Below are 18,681 nucleotides of genomic sequence, written 5' to 3'. Positions count from 1 at the left end.
TCCCTCTCTCTCTCTCACACACACACAAAAACACACACATGCACACTCTACAACTACAACATATCTTAAAACAACATCCATCGCGATGGTGCATCATGATTATTTATGCACTAGTACTACTATAAATGGCACAGTCTAAAGATTCACTTGACTACAGTGCACAAACACACACATTGACATTCATCACCATGACAACTTGATAATTGGAAACAAACAGGAACTTCATTCATAATGTACAATATGTCATCTGCTAATTGTGACAGAAAAAAAATCATTGGGGGTTGGGTTGGTTTGGACTGGAGGAGGAACATGAAAAGAGCGTGCTTGCTTCCTGTTTGCGAGGACAGAACACACCCTGTTTATGCAGCAGTTTTATTTAACAGACAGCCAAATATTAACAAGCACACATTGTGTCCTCAGCCCCAAATCGTTTGGTATTAGACTCTGTATTAGCGTCTGCAGATCATTGTTGGTGGAGTGCCTTTTTGAGTAGCACCAACAGAGGAAAACTGACTTGTACATATTAAACTCAGCTCTGAGAAAGCTCCTTTATTGCATCACTGCTTTTGTGTATAAACCTCATGACTCCTAGAAAACCAACTGAGCTTTCAAATAAAAATCATTCACAGGCTTCTCCAGGTACAACATGAAGGGGAGGGAAAAGAGCAGGAAATCAGGATACGGAGTGCCCACATGCCTAGCTGGCACTTTGGTGATGCCAGTCTGTCCATCCATCCCCTAGCAACCCTGTAACCCGGGGCGACAGGGCCTTGACGATGAACAGACAGAACAGAACTCAGTGGTTCTCCATTTGCTTGTTGCCAAGAGGCTGATAATGCAGACCTTTCAGATCTGCACACACACTGAAACAGGCACACACGGGCATAAAAACACTTGTGTATGCATGAAAACACAATCCAAAGACACGGACAAATGCGTATTTATAAGGCACATGCAAGTTCTCATACCTGCACACAATCAGAAATGGAAAGAATGAAAGACAATGTCAAGCACAAGCCTGTATACACTTGTATACATACACACACTCGTTCCTCTGTGCTATTGTCCAAGTGATTGAGTTACTAAGACAGTCAATATGCTACCTCAAGTTGAGAAAATAGAAATCAATGCTGTTACACTATCCATGCAATTCATCACCAGCTAACGGCACGAGACAAAAAGACTGAGTTTAGGGCCAATCGACAAACAAAAGCCGAAAGACACAGCATGAAGCGCAACAAAGTAGAGACATACAAAATTCTTTGTATTCATGAAGCACACCCCAGTATTTGCAGAGAGCTCCACAAAAGGAGGAGCAGATAGTGTTTCAGGCAGTGAACAATACTGGCTTGGATTCAACAGCACTGCGATCTGCTTCCCTGCAAATTGTTGTTGATTGAATCTGTGCATGCTTGGCTGACAGTGTCAAGTTCGTGAAGCACAAGCGGGCAAACTCTCTGCTAGAATAAATGAACGGGCTATATGCTAACTTCCAACCATCAGCGGATGCAAGATGACAGCGCGGAAACAAGTGGTAAAAAAGCTGGGAGTGAACCGGCAGTGCAGACATCAGAACAAATGGGATGTGAAGTTTCTGGAACAGCGACGGTATTGTTGGGAGAGCACCGCAGGGGGCTTTAGGTTACAATCTCTGCATAGCTTCTGTTTATTGATAGAATACAGAAAAGCACATCTGCACACATTAACTGACAGCTATTGTGCTGCTACTTTCAATATGTCAGGGTAGAAAATCACACACTCTCCAGAACTTTCCCTGTTAATTCACTCTGCAAGACATCTCTGCAGAGGCAAAACAGCTGGGCAGTGTCGTCTGTCTGTCTGTAGAGTTTGTGTGACTTATGCTAGCTATTATGGTATTAAGTCTGAGAGTATTGTGTGTGTAACAGGCAATGCAGAGTCATTAGCGGTGTTGCTTTCAGCGTACAGCATGCTTAATGAGAGGGCACGGCCACGCTGTCTGAGTGATTAGTTACTGCGTAGGCTGAGGGCCAACACTGATTTCTATGTGTGTGTGTGTGTGTGTGTGTGTGTGTGTGTGTGTGTGTGTGTGTGTGTACAAGGCACGAGGGGTTTGTACATTTGTGTGTTTGGATGGAAGGAGGGGCAGGTCTGTTATTGTGCGTAAAACTGAGATAGACAGGCAGAAACACAAAAACCAAATTTATTTTAAATACTCAGTTTTGAGTCACTTTTCATGTATATATCATAAGTTAAATCATGAAATTGCTATAAAGCAACATTTATTGGAAGTCAAAACCAATGAGATACCCAAACCCACTGAAACCTAACCCAGACACAGAGATCTGTTTTCAAAAGCCAAACCCCACGCGTTTTTTTTTTTTGAGGCATTGTGTAGCTGAGAGGAGCCTAAAAAAAAATAACCTTCATAAAGAAGCTAATCCTCCAGCCTCATTTGTTGCGCCGAGTCAGGCTTTTAATTTACTGGTTTATGACCAGGTGTGTGTTTATTGCCACGAGTCAGTGTATATGTGTGTGAGCATCATCACAGGGAAAGGCAAAGGTGCTTGTGTGGGGGTGGGAGAGGAGCAAACTGACAAATAATGTACAGTGAGAGCTGTTGTGGAATTTCCCCATCCTGCGTCTCTCCTGCTTTAGCACTGCAGCAGCCACTGCACCCTGTTTTTTCAAACAAGACACAGGAGGACTGAATAGGTACTATTTATTGTGAGATGAAAACAGGCCTCATCAGACCATTCTTTATTGCTCCTGACAACTTAAAAGAGACTATTCTCTGAACATTTATTCAAATCAGAGCAAGAATGCAGCAAAAAAGCACACAGCAGAAAGAGAAACACCCGCTTACAGCTACATCTGTAGGCATGGATTTATAATAAGCTTATACTAATAACCTTTTTGGTCCAAGTGAACCATGATAATCTTCAGTATACCTTTCAGTGCAGGTAATATCACTAAAAAGTTGATTAATCAATTAGCTGATTAACAGAAACAGAATCTGCAACTTTGATTAATGATTCATCATTTCAGTCATTATTCAAGCAGATATGCAAAACATTTTCTCAAATGTGAGGATTTGATGCTTTTCTTTGTGATATTTGGGTTTTGGATTGTCTGATAAAACAAACAATTTGATTAATAATCTAATGAAAATAATCGTTAGTTGCAGCATTAGCAGGTAAACAGTAAACAAGTCTACAGCCAAGCCTCTGTGAGGATGTACTTAGGCACAGCTATGCTTTTAGCTAAATGCTAACGTCAGCATGCTAACATGCTCACAATGCCAATGCTAACATGCTGATGTTTAGCAGGTAGTTATAAACCAAAGTATTGGACAAATTAAAATTTGATGGCAATCCATCCAATAGTTGTTGAAATTAAGATTGATTTCAGTCTGGACCAAAGTGTTGGTCCAACCAGCCGACAAACAGACCAACACTGCCTTCCCTAGAGCCATGGCGCTAGTGTGGCTAAAAACACACAAATAAATTCTGCCTGGGTTCCGAGGATCCAATTTTTAGACACTCATTCACTGCCAAAGACGTTTCATTGATGCTTAGAGATTTTTCAGATGAGCCAACTTTTTCCCCAAAACTATAAAGGATCAGGTCCTGCCCTTCAGGATTAGGAAAATTGGCAAGAAGGATAACATTAGATTGGAAAATTTTACATCTGAGTGCTAAGAATGTTGTGTCTGTTATGTCTAGCGAATCAGCATCAAGTAGGTCTGATTACAACTTGGATTTCCTGCGGTCACTTCCTGGTCTGTCTGAGTTGCCATTGGCTCATTTCCCCAAATTCCTCCTCCTCCCTTCATTTCTTCCCCTATCCTCAGCTCCATCCTTCCATTCCTACATTCCTCTGGCTCTAGAGACACTCCTGAATTCATCTCTGAATGAGTCATATCCAAACCTCCACCTAAAGTAGTGCCTTTAATAAAGTTCAACTGTTATCCCCTCACATCCTCTAAGGGAGGCTTCATGTTTGAAAATCGGTTTCACTTCTCCCCTAAGTACAAAGAATGTTTGCTGTTGATCATAACAGAAAGTGTCCCAGAAACTTAAAGCACTTTTCTACTACACAGGGTTCCACTTTCTTTCTCCCCTGTCCTTTCTTTTCCTATTTTCCACTTTCCTCTTCTCTTCTAGTCTCCTTGCTACTCTTTTCATCTTCACCCCTCCCTTCTAATCCTCTATTTTCTTTAACTTTTCTCTCCTCCCATCATTTCCTCTCTTTTTTTTTCTCCTCTCTTCGGTCCCTCAGTATTCGTAGAAAACCCAGGGGCCTGGCTCCGGTTCAAAACCTTTTTATTTCGCTGTTCACTGCAGCTCAGCAGAGCACCCTGCTGTGGTGGGTCTCTTCAAGCTCACATCTCTCTCTTTTAAAAAAGTCTATCCCTCTCTCTCTATCTCTCTCTCTGGCACTGGGATCACTTTCTTTACTAGAAGCTGGAAGGTAAACCACTTTCATCTTCCCCTCCCTCTTTTTCTTCATCTTGTCAAAACTCCCACTCCTGCTATCCAAGAAAAGGTGCAGCTTCCACAACGCAACTTAAGCATTTAAGCTTTGTAGGCATTTTTCAAACATGTCACTCCCTGGGCCAAGTGGGTACTCTTCACAACCCCACTGAGCTGTGAAAAAAAAAAGATTATACAAGTCAAAGATAAGCATTTGACAAACTTTGTGTAGATGCAGCATTCAGGTTTGACATCTGATGTTTTCTCTACCCTCTCTGCCTTATATTCCTGCTATTCTCTGATGTATTTTTGCATTACAACTAACAAATATTTTCATTATCTCCTAATCTGCTGATATTTTTTTTGTCTAATTGATAATGGACATCGTCCAATTGCTTGTTTTGACCAACATGTTCAGGTTACTCTCATAGAAAACAAAGCAAAGCAGCCAATCCTCACATTTGAGAGGCTGAGGGCATATTTACTTGAAAAATGACTTAAATGATTAATCAGTTATCAAAATGATTAGATGATTGAAGTGGTTTTAGCTCTATTGTATTTAAGGCTGGGCATTGTATGAAAATGTTCTATACTAGTGCTGATACATTAGCTTTAGTTCCGATACCAAAACAATACTTTTTTGCATGCCTTACTTTGAGGAATATAAACATATTTGCTTCACTTTATTTATTTAAAAAAGTTCTCAAATGTCAAATGCTGTCTAAACACTAGGCACTAACTTTGCCTAGTTAAAATACAGCCATATATGTGCAGAATTAAGATTGATTCCCAACATGTATAACGGCATTATTACAAAATAGAAAGGATAAACTCTGGCCAAAGGAATCTTTCACAATCTGACAACCCCAAATTTGTTTTTATTACTGGCTTATAACTAAATTTTAGCTAACTAAATAGTAAATTATTTATTAACCATTAATAAAGCCATTAGTTAACAACATAAAAACCCTTTCTAAAGGGGTACCAAAAACACAAATCTGAGCAATCATTCAAGGCCATATTTCGGTACTTTTCGGTACTACGGTTGTAACGGACACATTTCAGTTGGTACCAAAAAAGTACTGAGATTTGATACATAGCTCTAATTGTCCAAATAACCTAAATTCTTGCAAAATTATGCTGTAAATAGTTCTTTCAATAAATAAAACTGTAGATCACCCCCTTTTCTTGATGGGCACCATAGAGTGAAAGTGTTAGCACAGTAAACGTGCCCAACCCATTAACTTTTCATCAGGGAATCTAAGAAAAACATCAGGGAACTGAAATGCCCCAAACTTACCTCAACAATCAACTCTTTGTTCTTCCACTTGGCTCAAACATCTTTTCTCCAGTTCTATTTACTCATTCATTCAGAACTCTCTCTCTGTCTAATTCTCTCTCTGTGTCACTCTCTCTTCGTTTCGCTCCCTTTTTTCCCCTCCCTTCCTTTACGTTTTGACATTGCCATTGTCTATTCCTGGATAGTGAAGCATATTTACCAGCAGCTAACGGAGGCAAACAACCAGCCTATTCAAGGAGCTCAGCAGTGACTGCGATGGAGAAAGGGAGGAGGAGGATGGAGTGGGGAAAAACAGAGGGGGACGGAGAGTAAATTCCCTGGATGACTTGTGGATATCAGTAAGCAATCCCCTCATCTCAGAGAAAACTTGTGCAAACAGTCCTAATGGCTCTAATTGCATCCTTATCAAGCTTACTCCAATTCTCATGTTGCAAATTGTTGCATTCAGACTTGACCACGCAGACACTGTCTGTCTCTCTCTCATTCTCCCACACACACACACACACACACACACACACACACACACACACACACACACATCGTGCTCTCTGGTGACATAACGCCCTATAGTCCATTAACAAACACTGTCCCTGCAGAAAACATTTGCAATCAGGCTAAAGGCTACTCTCCAGAGAAAAATGAATAAAACTAGCCGCTCATTTCCTCTGTACCAGTCAGATAATAGCTTCAAACAATCATACACTCTGAGCCCACACGGAATCTAAACTGATCACTTCCTTTATTGCTAATGTTGAAGTGAGGGCAGAGCCACAAGCTCAGTGGTCAAAGACATCACTGAAAAGACAAAAAACCCACACACTGCTGCAGATGCTTCGGAGTCGTGATTATCGGATCAGCTTTGCTCACTAGCGTCCTCCATTTTTATTTATTAGCTTAGCTTCCTAGTCAATAGGCCATGCAACAGGTCATTACAGTATGAATATTTCATTTTTTCCCACATTCAAATGACACATCGAATTTCAAATGAAAAGTGACAGCCCTACTACAAAGACGTCATCTGAATAAGCTGTGTGACCTTATTGTCCTGTTAGCGACTGAGCTAACGAACTTGAGTACAAACCAACTGTGAGTTTTTTTCCACTCTTTAAACTCTTCATTGAATGATGAACAATCCCGAGAAAATGTGTGTGTGGGGAGTACTTACAAAGAAAATAGAAAGGACTTTGGGAAGCTACTGTGACTAGCACTAGTATTTGGTGCTGAACCAATTAGTCAGAAAGTAAATCTGGAACAATTTTAATAAACTTTTCATCGTTTTAGCCGTTTATCAAGCAAAAAAGACAACTATTAGCTGGTTCCAGCATCTCAAATGTGAGGATTTGTGGCCTTTTTCTGTTTTATATGATTGTAAATTGAATATCTTTGGGTTTTAGCCTATTGGTCAGAAAAAAAGTGTAATTTGAAGATGCTACCTTGACCTCTGGAAATGAATGCAATTAAATTAAATTGCTAATGAAAAATAATCATTGGTTGCAGCCTTACTCTGAATGGAATAGAACTGAAATAAATACTCTATCTCATGCAATCGTGTATTTATAACAGAGTGAGTTTGATTGTGGCCCCTTGGCTTACGCCCCTTCCACTCCACACTAATGAAGATTTCATTGGTTTCCTGGCACAAAAGGGGGAATAAATAACTACAAAAACAAAATAAACAACAACAAAAAAACATTGGTATTGACATCGGCTATCGGCCAAATTGATATTTTAAACATCATATAGGCCCAGAATTTTATAATCGGTGTAATCATTCCTATTAAAAACCAATGTTTGACCCGGGAGAGCTCCATCTTTCACTTCATTTCCCACATTTCTCGCTTTTTTTTTCTCACCTGTCTGTTCTTCACCTTCTCTCACCACATTACTACACTGACGAACACAAAACACTTGGGGAAAACAGTTTGAAAAGGCTGGCCATGTAATTTCTGCCTTGTACTATTGCATTTTGCACGCATAGCAGAGCATGTACCCACACCTTGTTTGTCTACGGCTTATAAGGTGCCCGTAGAGATAACGGGGGCATTTCCTATTATGAGCCTGCTTGGGAAAAGGGAAAAGGGAGGTACGCTTAAATTGTAAGCAGAACAGACTGTCTTTGTGTGTGTGTGTGTGTGTGTGTTTGTGTGTGTGTGCCAGACTGCCTCTGCTCAAGATCAATCCCAGTGGCAGGGAAGCAGGTTTTCAGACATTGAGAGACAGAGAAAGACAGAGAGAGAGAGAGGTGGTAAAAGAGTGCGAGGGGAAAGGGTAGAGGAGAGATGGGTGACATCATAAGGAGACAAATAAAGGGGAAATGTGAATAAGTGAGACATGGTGACAGAAGGTTATAGAGAAGATGGAATAAACCGATATAAAATAGAGACAAACAAACGGGGGGCACAGATAGCTAGAAAGAAGGTGTAAAATGGTGTCAGCCAGCCTAAGGTCCTTGGTGATGGATGGAAGTCAATCCACTGGCTGTGCCATCCTTCATCTGCACAGACAACCACCCTGTAGAGCACAAAACCTCACCACACTATCACCTGAAATGTGCGTGTGATTCGCCGCTATGTCCAATTTACAGGGAATGGCCTATACATGTAAACATGTGATACACACACACTGCATACAAGTTAGACAAATGCTAAATATAGACACAGCCAGCCAACCAACAAACATCTCTTTGCCTTTTCATCATGTCCCCAATGACACTCATTCAGGTCCAGTTATAAACTGTCCATGAACAGATATTTTATTTCTCTCCAAACACATGATGTCAAACACCTGACCCCATAAACACATGATGACCTTACTAACATTGACAGAACACTGCCTTACTGTGTTGTGCATTTCTCATATTCTAAAAACAAAAATGTACAAACAATCTTTGTAGGCAAAGATGCCCGGAGAGAAATGCACACACAGAGATGCAGACAAGGACAAAGGCTTGCTTGTATATGCAGGAAGCCAACACAGGTGAGTCCAACAGAAAGGTAGACAGAATATAAAAGAAATACAGATTCTTACATAAAGAAACAGATATTGTTCTCACAAAGACATAAAAACGAATAGGCTGCACAGAATATAAATATGGCTCAGTACGTGCATAAGTGTGTATGCAGACCTTTCTGTGTACTGTGTGTGTGTGTGTGTGTGTGTGTGTGTGTGTGTGTGTGTGTGTGTGTGTGTGTTTGTGTGTGGGAACCCTCCCTGCAGTGCTTTAGCCAGCAGAGTGTGAGATGAGGATCCTCCCCTTGGGTAACATTATAGCAATCCAGCCCTGCAGTGTGTGACTGTGTGTGAGCGTCTGCTGCATCAGCAGCACTTTACACTGAGGAGAAAGGACAGCCTATACACCCTCTGTTCACTCACCTATGTCTGTTGTCCATCACCTCACCTCACCCATCCAAGAGCTCTGCATGCTATTGATCATTTAGCCACCGTAGGTTCACAGCTCGTTCATACATGACACACGCATGGCACATTTCAGGCACTTAAAGGTGTTACAAGTTGTATTTGTGGCGTTTATCAAAAATAAAACTACACTTCCCATAAACCCCACTGCTTCTGTTACAGAGAGGATGTTGCCACTTGTCCCCTCCCAGTCCTTGGCCTCACTCTATTTGACCTGAAGAGCTAGACCTGGAATCAGTAGAACTTGAATAAAGATGTGTGGGCCTGTGGGCAAAGTAAAATGATTTTCCTGCAAAGTCCAACCTGGTGGCACACAATGTAAAAGCAGTGTCCATCAGAGGCTGCCAGTCTTTTGGTACTGAGAATGCTTGGGACACCAAAGGGAGTGAAATGGGGAGACACGCAGGGATTTTTGAAGGAAATACACCATTTTACGTTTTCTAGGGGTACCTAGGCTGACATTAGAGTCAACAGACCCAAAATTACTGAAATCATATTTGTCACTTTGTCTTAGTGATATCTTTTTCTCCAAAAGAAAGTTAAAAAACTGTGGATTTTTTCATCTAGCAGTCCCCTTGGCCGGTCAGTCAAAAAGTAAATTTCGGACACTGCTTTGGACAGGTTAGCTGTTTTCCCCTGCTTCCAGTCTTTATGCTAAGCTAAGCTAACTGTCTCCTGGCTGCAGCTTCATATTTAGCGTACAGACATTAGAGTGGTATCAATCTTCTCATCTAACTCCTGGCAAGAAAGCAAAGTATTTATTTCTCAAAAACCTATTCCTTTGAGCATGAAAGTTCATTCTTGGCCTTGGAAATAGTAGTTTGACAGAACAATCAGCTTTTTTATGTCAAGATCCATGTTCATGACAACTGAGCAAACTCTATTCGTTGATGAAGACTGTGTGATACAGCTGAAAGCTCTGAATAGATCTCACAAGAAGGCAAAGACAGTGTACCAGAATGCAAGTTATTTCAAATTCCTCAACCTCTCTCTCTTTCTCTCCCCCGATGTAGATTCTAACATCAGTGGGTGAATACATAACATCTTGTGTTACCCACAATTCCAGGGAAGAGGGACTCTGATTTCCCATTAGAGCTTCCCAGAGGCAATCTCAGTTAATCGCATCCGCAGTGTTTACTTGCCTTGAACACGCCACACTCTCCCTCAACCCCTCTCTCATGCTCTCGCTCTCTCTCTTACTCTGTCACACAACAGCACAGAGCTGAGGCCTGTTTCTGCGCTGTAGCAGAGAGAGTCTGCACACAACACAATAACAGAACTGCAGAATAGTTGAACACGAGCTGAAACACCCTGTTATCCTTGAGAAAATTGCTAAGGGCCACCCTGAGTTGATGACAGTGTGTGTGTGTGTGTGTGTGTGTGTGCTGTATGTATGAAAGGTAAACAATCACGTAATATGATGTGTAGGCAAGTGTGTTTGAAGTTCTATTTTATGTGGGTGAGATTGGACAGACTGTATCTAAGTTATACATGTGTGTCCATATAGGAGGGCTTGTTTCTGTGTGTGTACATGAGTAACATTTGGGTGCGTGTGTGCTGTATGTCTGTTAGCACTTGGTGTGTTTTGGCTGGTAAGTGTGTGTGTGTGTGTGTGTTTCTGGACAGGATCAGGCAGGATTCCAACTACTGTACATCAGGACAAACAAGTCTGGCTTCAACAGTGTGTAAGGTGTTGCTTGCAAAAACACACACACACATACACATACACATACACATACACATACACATACACACATTTGACATTGGAGATTTGGCATACCTGTGCTTGGTATGTTTACATAATGAGCTCAGCTGTTTCTTGTCTCAAAGGCGTTGCCTTTTGCTATTAGAAGTGGAGCAGATATATTACACACACACTTTCTCACACACACACAAACACATAGCTGTACATGGTTGAAAAAGAGTTTTTTTTAAGCCATATCACTTTCTTACATACCACAAATCCAGACAGAAAATAGAGAAGAAATTGCAGTAATATATGGATCTGACAATGCTCCCTATACGGAAATAAAATGTATTTAATAACATCAGAGTGATAAAGCTGTAAAAGGTTTAGCTCTACTACAAATTCTCCTACTAGGTGATAAATCTTTCCAAAGTCTGAAGCTCCACATTTTGCTTTGTTTTAGCTCAGCGGAACATTAAGTAGTTTCCTTGCCTTAAATACGATGCTAGGAGTATGTCTTGATCTTACTGAGGTGTAAAAAGAAATCAGTCATCTATCTTTCTCAACATGTGCTGGTTTCACCCTGCGAATTTGCATTTCTGAGCCGAACGCAGCTCTAAACCTGTTGAAGATCCATAAACTCTGTCAAGTGCACCCTTTGAAGATTGTGTACTTGTGTCCCATTCAGAAGAAGAGGCACTTTGGGTGCTCTAATAACTAGCACAAATGGGATTTCAAAAAGCATAACAAGTGACCTTTACACTGTACAGAACATATGAAAAATCAATTCTGCAAGGGTCAATAGTGTTGAGGAGACCAAGAGGAGTACCAGTGATAACCCAACTGATGCACTCTAGATCAATAACCTCTTTTTATTATTAGAATTGCTATCTCATTTTTTATTCTCCTTTTCTGTCATACCCTCCGTCTAATAGCTTTTTCTCTTGCTCAATCCCCACTTCACTCACTGACTGAATCTCTGTTTCTCTGTCCCATTTCTCACTCTGAACCCTCTAATCCTTACAAGCATTTTCAGCCACCGCCCCTAATTCGACTGGAGTGAAGAAATGCAAAGTTAATGATCATTTCTCCACCAGCAGCGAGTTCTCTTGCTTTCTAAAATGACAGACCTCATATAGCAAAATTACAGATTAAAGATAAATGAGCATCACTCCATGCAGTCACACTGAATTTAAAAGATGCCAAATCACGCTAATGATGATCAAACCCTTAAATCATAAATAAATATTTACCACAGACTTGTTACATTGCAGTTTGGTGAGGCCTTAAATTTAGAGCACTTTGAATATACAATATGTATTGGCTTTTGTGCAGGTGTGGGAGTTGAGACTGAAACCCTGTCAGCTCAGCCCATGAAGCGGTGTATATGTAATGCTTGTAAATGTTCATAAGAGCTACACAGAAACACAAATGGGTGCTTCCTTGACAGTTTGCAGTTAACAAGTATCAGCCCACAAAGGCATCCTTCAACCACAGTTTGCCGACTGCTAAATGGCCACGGTCTGTGTGAGTGGCTTTTAAGCATTTCCTCTTTCTTAGGGAAAACCCTCATCTTCCTAAAATTAAAAACAACTTTAAGCTGTGCAATGTGAAAACAAAGTAGAGGCCAACTTGGAACGTGTCGTTTAGTTTTGTTATGTCTATGAAAGATGACGTTTCAGTGATGTTTTGGTGGATACTTAAGCCACAGCTAACACCATAAAACGTAGATAAGTCCCCTCCTGACCAACATGACAGGAACTGCATCTAAAGGGAAAAATAATTAGACTACATTTAGCTCCTCTGTTTTGCTCTGCTCCAGATCAATGAAAGAAAAAAAAAAACTCTTTCCAACAACAGCACATCACTGTATTTTCTATATTTGTAGAATCCTGCACAATCCAAAGTAAGCCTGACATCTAACAGACATTCTTTGGTAGTCACAGCAACACGCGCTTCCTCCAGACTCAATCCTGGTCTAACTCCCTGAAGTGTGTGTCTCAGATGGACAGGGGTGGCAAACAGGGCGTACGGGGTAATTGCAAAACCTGGGTTGCAGAGCCAAACACTCCACTGTTTGCCTACCAATGATGGGGATGGGGTTCTTGCTTGTTAATGCCTAAGTGAGTGTGAAATGTGTGTAGTCTGCTAAACGACATCTTGACAGCCTATGATGAAACTCTACTTTCACAGCAGTCAGACAGAGTGCGAATTATCCTTTATCCTTTAGGCAGCAGGACATCCAAGCCCAGTATAGCAACATCCCTGTGTTCTCTATCAGTCCAGACACATTATGACTAGTTTTAATGAGTGCAGAATTACAGGCAGCTGTTCAGCCTCGCCTCTGCTGAATGGGGAACGGTTCAGGTCATGCAAATGACTTTCTACTAGAGTGATTTCACCACAAGGTGCTATGACTCAAAAGCCTACATCAAGGATTGAACAGGCCTGGTGAGGTTAAAAAAGCATGTGATACATTTATTTGCTTTCTTGCCCAGAGTTCATGAGAGGACTGACACCACTGCCATATTTGTTAGTTCACTATGAAGCTGGAGCCAAGAGACATTATTAGCTTAGCATAAAGACTGGAAACAGCTAGCCTGGCTCTGTCTGCCTATGAAACTCACTACTTAACACATTACAGCTCTTCTGTTTCGTCTGTACAAAAACTGAAGTGTAACAGCATCAAGTTGGGATATGATGGGGGGGGCTACATGCCGGACTGTTTGTTGGCCAGGAGCACTGACTTCCTGAAGTCTCCGCTGGTTGCCTGAAAACCTCACGTTGAAAACAAAAAAAAGCAACTTGTGGTTTTTACGCTTTTGGGTTTTGTACAGATGAAACACACATGATACAATGTGTTAATTAGAGCGCATTAAAGGTGCTGGTAGGCAGATCTTTTTAACCTTTGGACCAGAGTCAGAAATTAATACACGCCAAGTGCCAAATGCAGGTAGATTTTCCGTTTGGCGAGTAAATCTTGGACGGTTAACTGCCACCGAAATAGTCATGTAATAACAAACTATGCTGAGAGTCTCTACCGCGTGTTTCATTTACGGGCGCACTGCTTCTGTCCTCTGCTGTCTGTGTCGGACTTTGACAAACACACGCACACACACACACACACAACCATATGTGTTTTTACATGCGTCTAAACAGTGCTGCGAAACTGACTGTCTCGAGCACTCCTAGTTTCCCGGCACTGTTTACCATAACATCAGATATCCCACTAAACTATCACTTGCTGCCGGTCTGCTGCTGCAACCCCCGGCATCACACCAAAGCGTGTAATACACCCGCCGGTCCACCGTGGCAGTGTCACGTTTTCAACACGTTCTCATTCCGCGGTCAAGCAAGCAATAAGAAATAAGCAACGTTTGGTTAGACTTTCAAAATCAAGCTTGCTGAGAAACGCTTCAGCTGACGGTCACAGTTTGGTCAGGTTTAGGAAAAGATCATGGTTTGGGTTAAAATAACTACTTCCTTAAAACAATCAACGTTGACTATTGGTTTCACTCAGGAAATGAACCCCGGTCTCCTGTGTGAAAGTCCTGTGTTTGACCCATTAATTTTATGTTTGATCCTTAAGTACATTTAATAGCAAATACTTCAGTAAAATTTTGAGATCAACAACTTCTTGAGTTACATTCAGGCTTGAATTGATTAACCATTGATCAATATATTAAAATTATTTTACTTCAAATTTAATTCTTTAAGTTTGTATTCAACACAATATCTTATTATCTTAATGAAATGTACTGATACAAATGTATATGTGACACAAAAAGGCAATTTATAATTTTGTCCGGTAAAAATATGCTTGGCCGGTGGATTTTTTCATCTACCAGTCCCCTTGGCCGGTGAGTCAAAAAGTTCATTTCGGACACTACTTTGGACAGAGCCATGCTAGCTGTTTCCTCCCCTTTCCAGTCTTTATGCTAAGCCAAGCTAACCGTCTCCTGGCTCCAGCTTCATATTGAACTAACAGATATGGGAGAAACTAAATCACGAGTTTGGTTGTAATGAAACACGCACAACACACACAATATAAGCAGGGTTTTCAGATTTAGCTGGCTCAGTGAGGATGTAGTCTGAGGCTAGATCCTCGTTTCCAAGCTGGATGGACAGCTTGAGTGTGATCCTTTCAATTAAGGGGTGTGTGAACAAAAGGCTTGGACTTTTTGGTGCAGTTTGGTAAACTGCTTGGTGAACGCTCTTGGCCCTTTTGCTGCTGACTCATCTCCCTTCTTACGTGCAACAGCTGCAAGTACCCAACCTCGTCTCCATCCAAATACCACCATTAGCAGCATGCTATGAATACGCTGAAGTTAAAATTGTCACAAAGCATTTGTCATGCTGCTGTCCTCTTACATTCGCCGCCACACAGTCAATCGCTTATAGAGTAACAGAGATTTAGTCATACACTGACATCCAGCCCTAACCTTCTGACATGTGCGTGTTACAAGCTGCAAAAGCCTGCCAGCTACTTTCTTATAAACACAATACAATGACATGAAAACTAGAAAGGGTGAGCATTTTGGGATATTTTTTTTAGCATCATTCAGATCATTTTGCTTCCATGCTGGACTTAAACATAGAATGGTATTTCTTGCGGCTGTCGTGTGATGTTTGAAAGAACTCTACACTAATTTCAGGCTCGGTTACAGATTTAGGATTCAAAACACGACTGTTGCCAGATTCGACAGAGCGGTGGGTATTTATTTACCATGTTGCTATTAAAAGAAGTCAGTCAGGGAAATACCAATTTCATTAATGTTTAGTATATAAAACAAGGAAGTGCAGTGAAAGCAAAGGGGAGCTAAAACAAAGTGCAAATTGTGTTTGCTAAAGTGAATGTCAACTTCTGTGAAAGCCAGTCTGCTGCAGGGTAGATGCCATGCCAACAGCTCCTATTCAACAACATCAACTCAGTCTGAGGGAGGGGGTTTCTATTGGTGGCATTTGGCTCTATGTGCCCGTGTGTGTGTGTGTGTGTGTGTGTGTGTGTGTGTGTGTGTGTGTGTGTGTGTGTGTGTGTGTGTGTGTGTGCGTGGGAGAGAGTTAGGGGCGAGGAGGGAGAATTCGAGAAGAACTGACGTGTGAAAAACAGTGTTTATTTATATGGCAGATCAGCAGAGAAGAAATTCTGATTTACAATTACAGAGAAAGATGGTTGTAGAATAGTGTGTGTGCCTCTGCCTCACCATGCATCACATATGCACATACAGTATGTGTGTTTGTTCATGCGTGCATGCCAGCAATAAGGAAGGAGAGGCCACTTGTGTCAATGAGGACAGTGCTGTTTATGCATGTCTGGGGGTATCCAGAGGGCTTAGCAACATCCACATACATACAGTATATCGTATGATGTGTGTGTGTGTGTGTGTGTGTGTGTGTGGTGTCGGTGTGCATGCCTTGTGCAGGTGTGCATGCTTGTGATAAAACCAGTATATCTGTCACTATGGGGGAAGTTGATTTCAACTCAAAAACAAGTACAGGCGTATCTCCTACAATTGAAGATCAAATTGTTTCCCATGAATGTTCTGATGAGTCTTTAAAAAACCCATGTAGAAGAATGCCAGACCACAAGCAATTTCTTTTATCAATACAGACACACTGCAAACAAGGAGACAAACAAGCAGGAGGAGATGATAAAGACATTTTAACCTCACTACCCCAGATATAAGTCTATTAACATCATAATGCTATTAAGATTTGTCGTTATGGAAATGTGAAGGTAAACACCAAGGTTATACAGTTGTATTTTATAAGCAATAAATTGCCAGAATTATAACGAGTTTTCCCTTAAAAATGAACCTAATGCAGCAGCCTAGAAGAATGAAAAATGGACAGGAGAGAACAAACTACAAGCCAAATGAAAAAGGCAGAGCAGAGAGAGACAGCTGCTCCGAAAATATTTAAGCATCACTGCACTGTTTAATATTAACAAGAAAGGCGAAATGTTTTAGTGGAAGGCAACAAGTCCCTGTTCAGGCTTGACTGTCACCGCTACTCAATTTTGGCTTCACTGCGACCACTGAGGCTGCCGCAGTCACAACTACTGAACCACCTCTGTCAGTGAAGTTTCCCAATGCGTCCCTCCACACACACGTTCTCAGCCCAGTGCAGCAATGATGTGGAAAATAAACAACAGGAACACAACACAACTTTTACATACAGATGTGAAGATATGAAACGAACGCTTACCAGAGAGAGAGAGGACTATCCCAAATGAAAATCAGCATTCAGCGGCTGGTTAAGCAGAAAGTGGTTTGATTTGTTCAGTGCGCGTTTATCCTCCGTCTAAAGGCAGAGCCGGTGCTACATTAAAGAAACGAGAGTGATATGTTGTCTGTGGAGGCTACAGAGGGCGGTGCGACTTCTTGCGTTTCTTCACCCTGCGCACATTTCTGGACGGAGATACACGGAGCTGCTCATCTCAGTCTGCTCCGCTCTGAGCTCCGCCGGGCAGGACGCTGGTGGGAGGAGGAGTGCCTGAGAGCTGCCGCGCGAAGCTTCATGGGAAACGTAGTTCACGATTACTAAAGCTTGACTGGCTCTTGGTAGGTTGGTTTTTGAATTAAATGAGCTCATTTGTATTGCCTCACGAGCAGAAATACATAGAGAGCATAACCAGGGATGATGGCAAGTATTGTTAAACTTAATCTTGTATTTGGCAAGATTATACTACTATAATACATACATAATATAGAAACAGGAATGTGTGGGTGAGGCTTATTCATTGGCCCTTGCAGTGAAATATAACACATATAATAATTTAATATGGAATTATGTGATAATAATAATAATAAACTTAATATTGTAGTTAAATATATATTGGGTGTATTTAAGATATGTTATAAGATATGAATGTTAAATAAAATAATGTCTAGGTGAATAGTTTAGTTTTCTTATAGATTTTTTTATTTGCACCCATATACAACAGCATAAAACCAAAAGAGAGAGAACAAAGGAAAAAAACTAAACTAATAAATACAGCATGATTAAGCAAAATACAAAGAAAATAAATGACAATAAGAAACCCACAAAATGAACAGATGAGTTCACCAAATCAGCAGACAATAATATAAAATTATAAGATGTGGAATGTAAAATATAGAATATTAAACATATAATAATAACAACAACAACAACAGACACTTAAAAAGAGTGAGAAATATACTTCAAAGTGCACTGCTGTTTCATTTCCATCAGTCTTAGTCAGTGATACAGTGAATTTGTGTTCTTCGCACTCCTGGGGACACCCTAAGGACTTCCCAGAGTTCCTTAGGGAGACGAACTTGAATAGTGACTAGTGTAACAAATACAGTACTTCCTTGCATACTGTATATTATTCTCTAGGGGGAAATACCTTTTCTCTAAACAGTAAATGCACCGGTATTCCCCGAGAAACCCCTTGGCTGTTCTCACAGACATTGTTACAATCTTTCCCAATTCATTCACTAAGGAGGAGCGCCATGTTTAACAATCTGACAATACCACAGCTTCTATACTCCATATTCACACCTAAACTAGGTGTCACCCAAGGTGTGAATCTAGCAGATGGTGTATGAACTCTTAAACTAACAGTGTTGTGACACATTGAACTATGTTATGTTAGTTGTTAGTATGTAGTACAGTTGTCTTACACCAAGTAGTAGAAGCAACAATGAGAGTCCAGTACCATTAACAGTTTTAAAAAGGACACAAGCAGAACATCCTAAACACCAGTGTATCCTTGTAAGATCATTTCATAATGAAAAGGACATTTCCTAACTTATTATTGTGCTCAGGCAGAGAACTTGATAGATGAAATCCTGCACCAA

At 40.9% G+C, this 18,681-nt stretch overlaps 1 protein-coding gene across 4 annotated transcripts in view; it reads right to left on the bottom strand.

The window, feature by feature from the left end:
- pag1 (phosphoprotein membrane anchor with glycosphingolipid microdomains 1) overlaps positions 1-18,681 on the bottom strand; it is a 52,753-nt gene that overhangs the window by 32,289 nt on the left and 1,783 nt on the right. For 2 of the 4 annotated variants that reach the window (XM_044170712.1, XM_044170713.1), the window contains exon 1: positions 17,063-17,340. The exons of 1 other annotated variant lie outside the window; for it this stretch is intronic. The gene's annotated coding sequence lies outside the window, so the exon portion shown is untranslated. Of the gene's footprint in view, positions 1-17,062; positions 17,343-18,681 lie in introns of those variants that run through there. One more of the 4 variants, XM_044170715.1, reaches the window with a different exon arrangement.

Source organism: Siniperca chuatsi, linkage group LG17 (assembly GCF_020085105.1).
Source record: "Siniperca chuatsi isolate FFG_IHB_CAS linkage group LG17, ASM2008510v1, whole genome shotgun sequence".
NCBI lineage: Eukaryota > Metazoa > Chordata > Actinopteri > Centrarchiformes > Sinipercidae > Siniperca > Siniperca chuatsi.
This window is presented reverse-complemented; position numbering and strand designations above follow the sequence as displayed.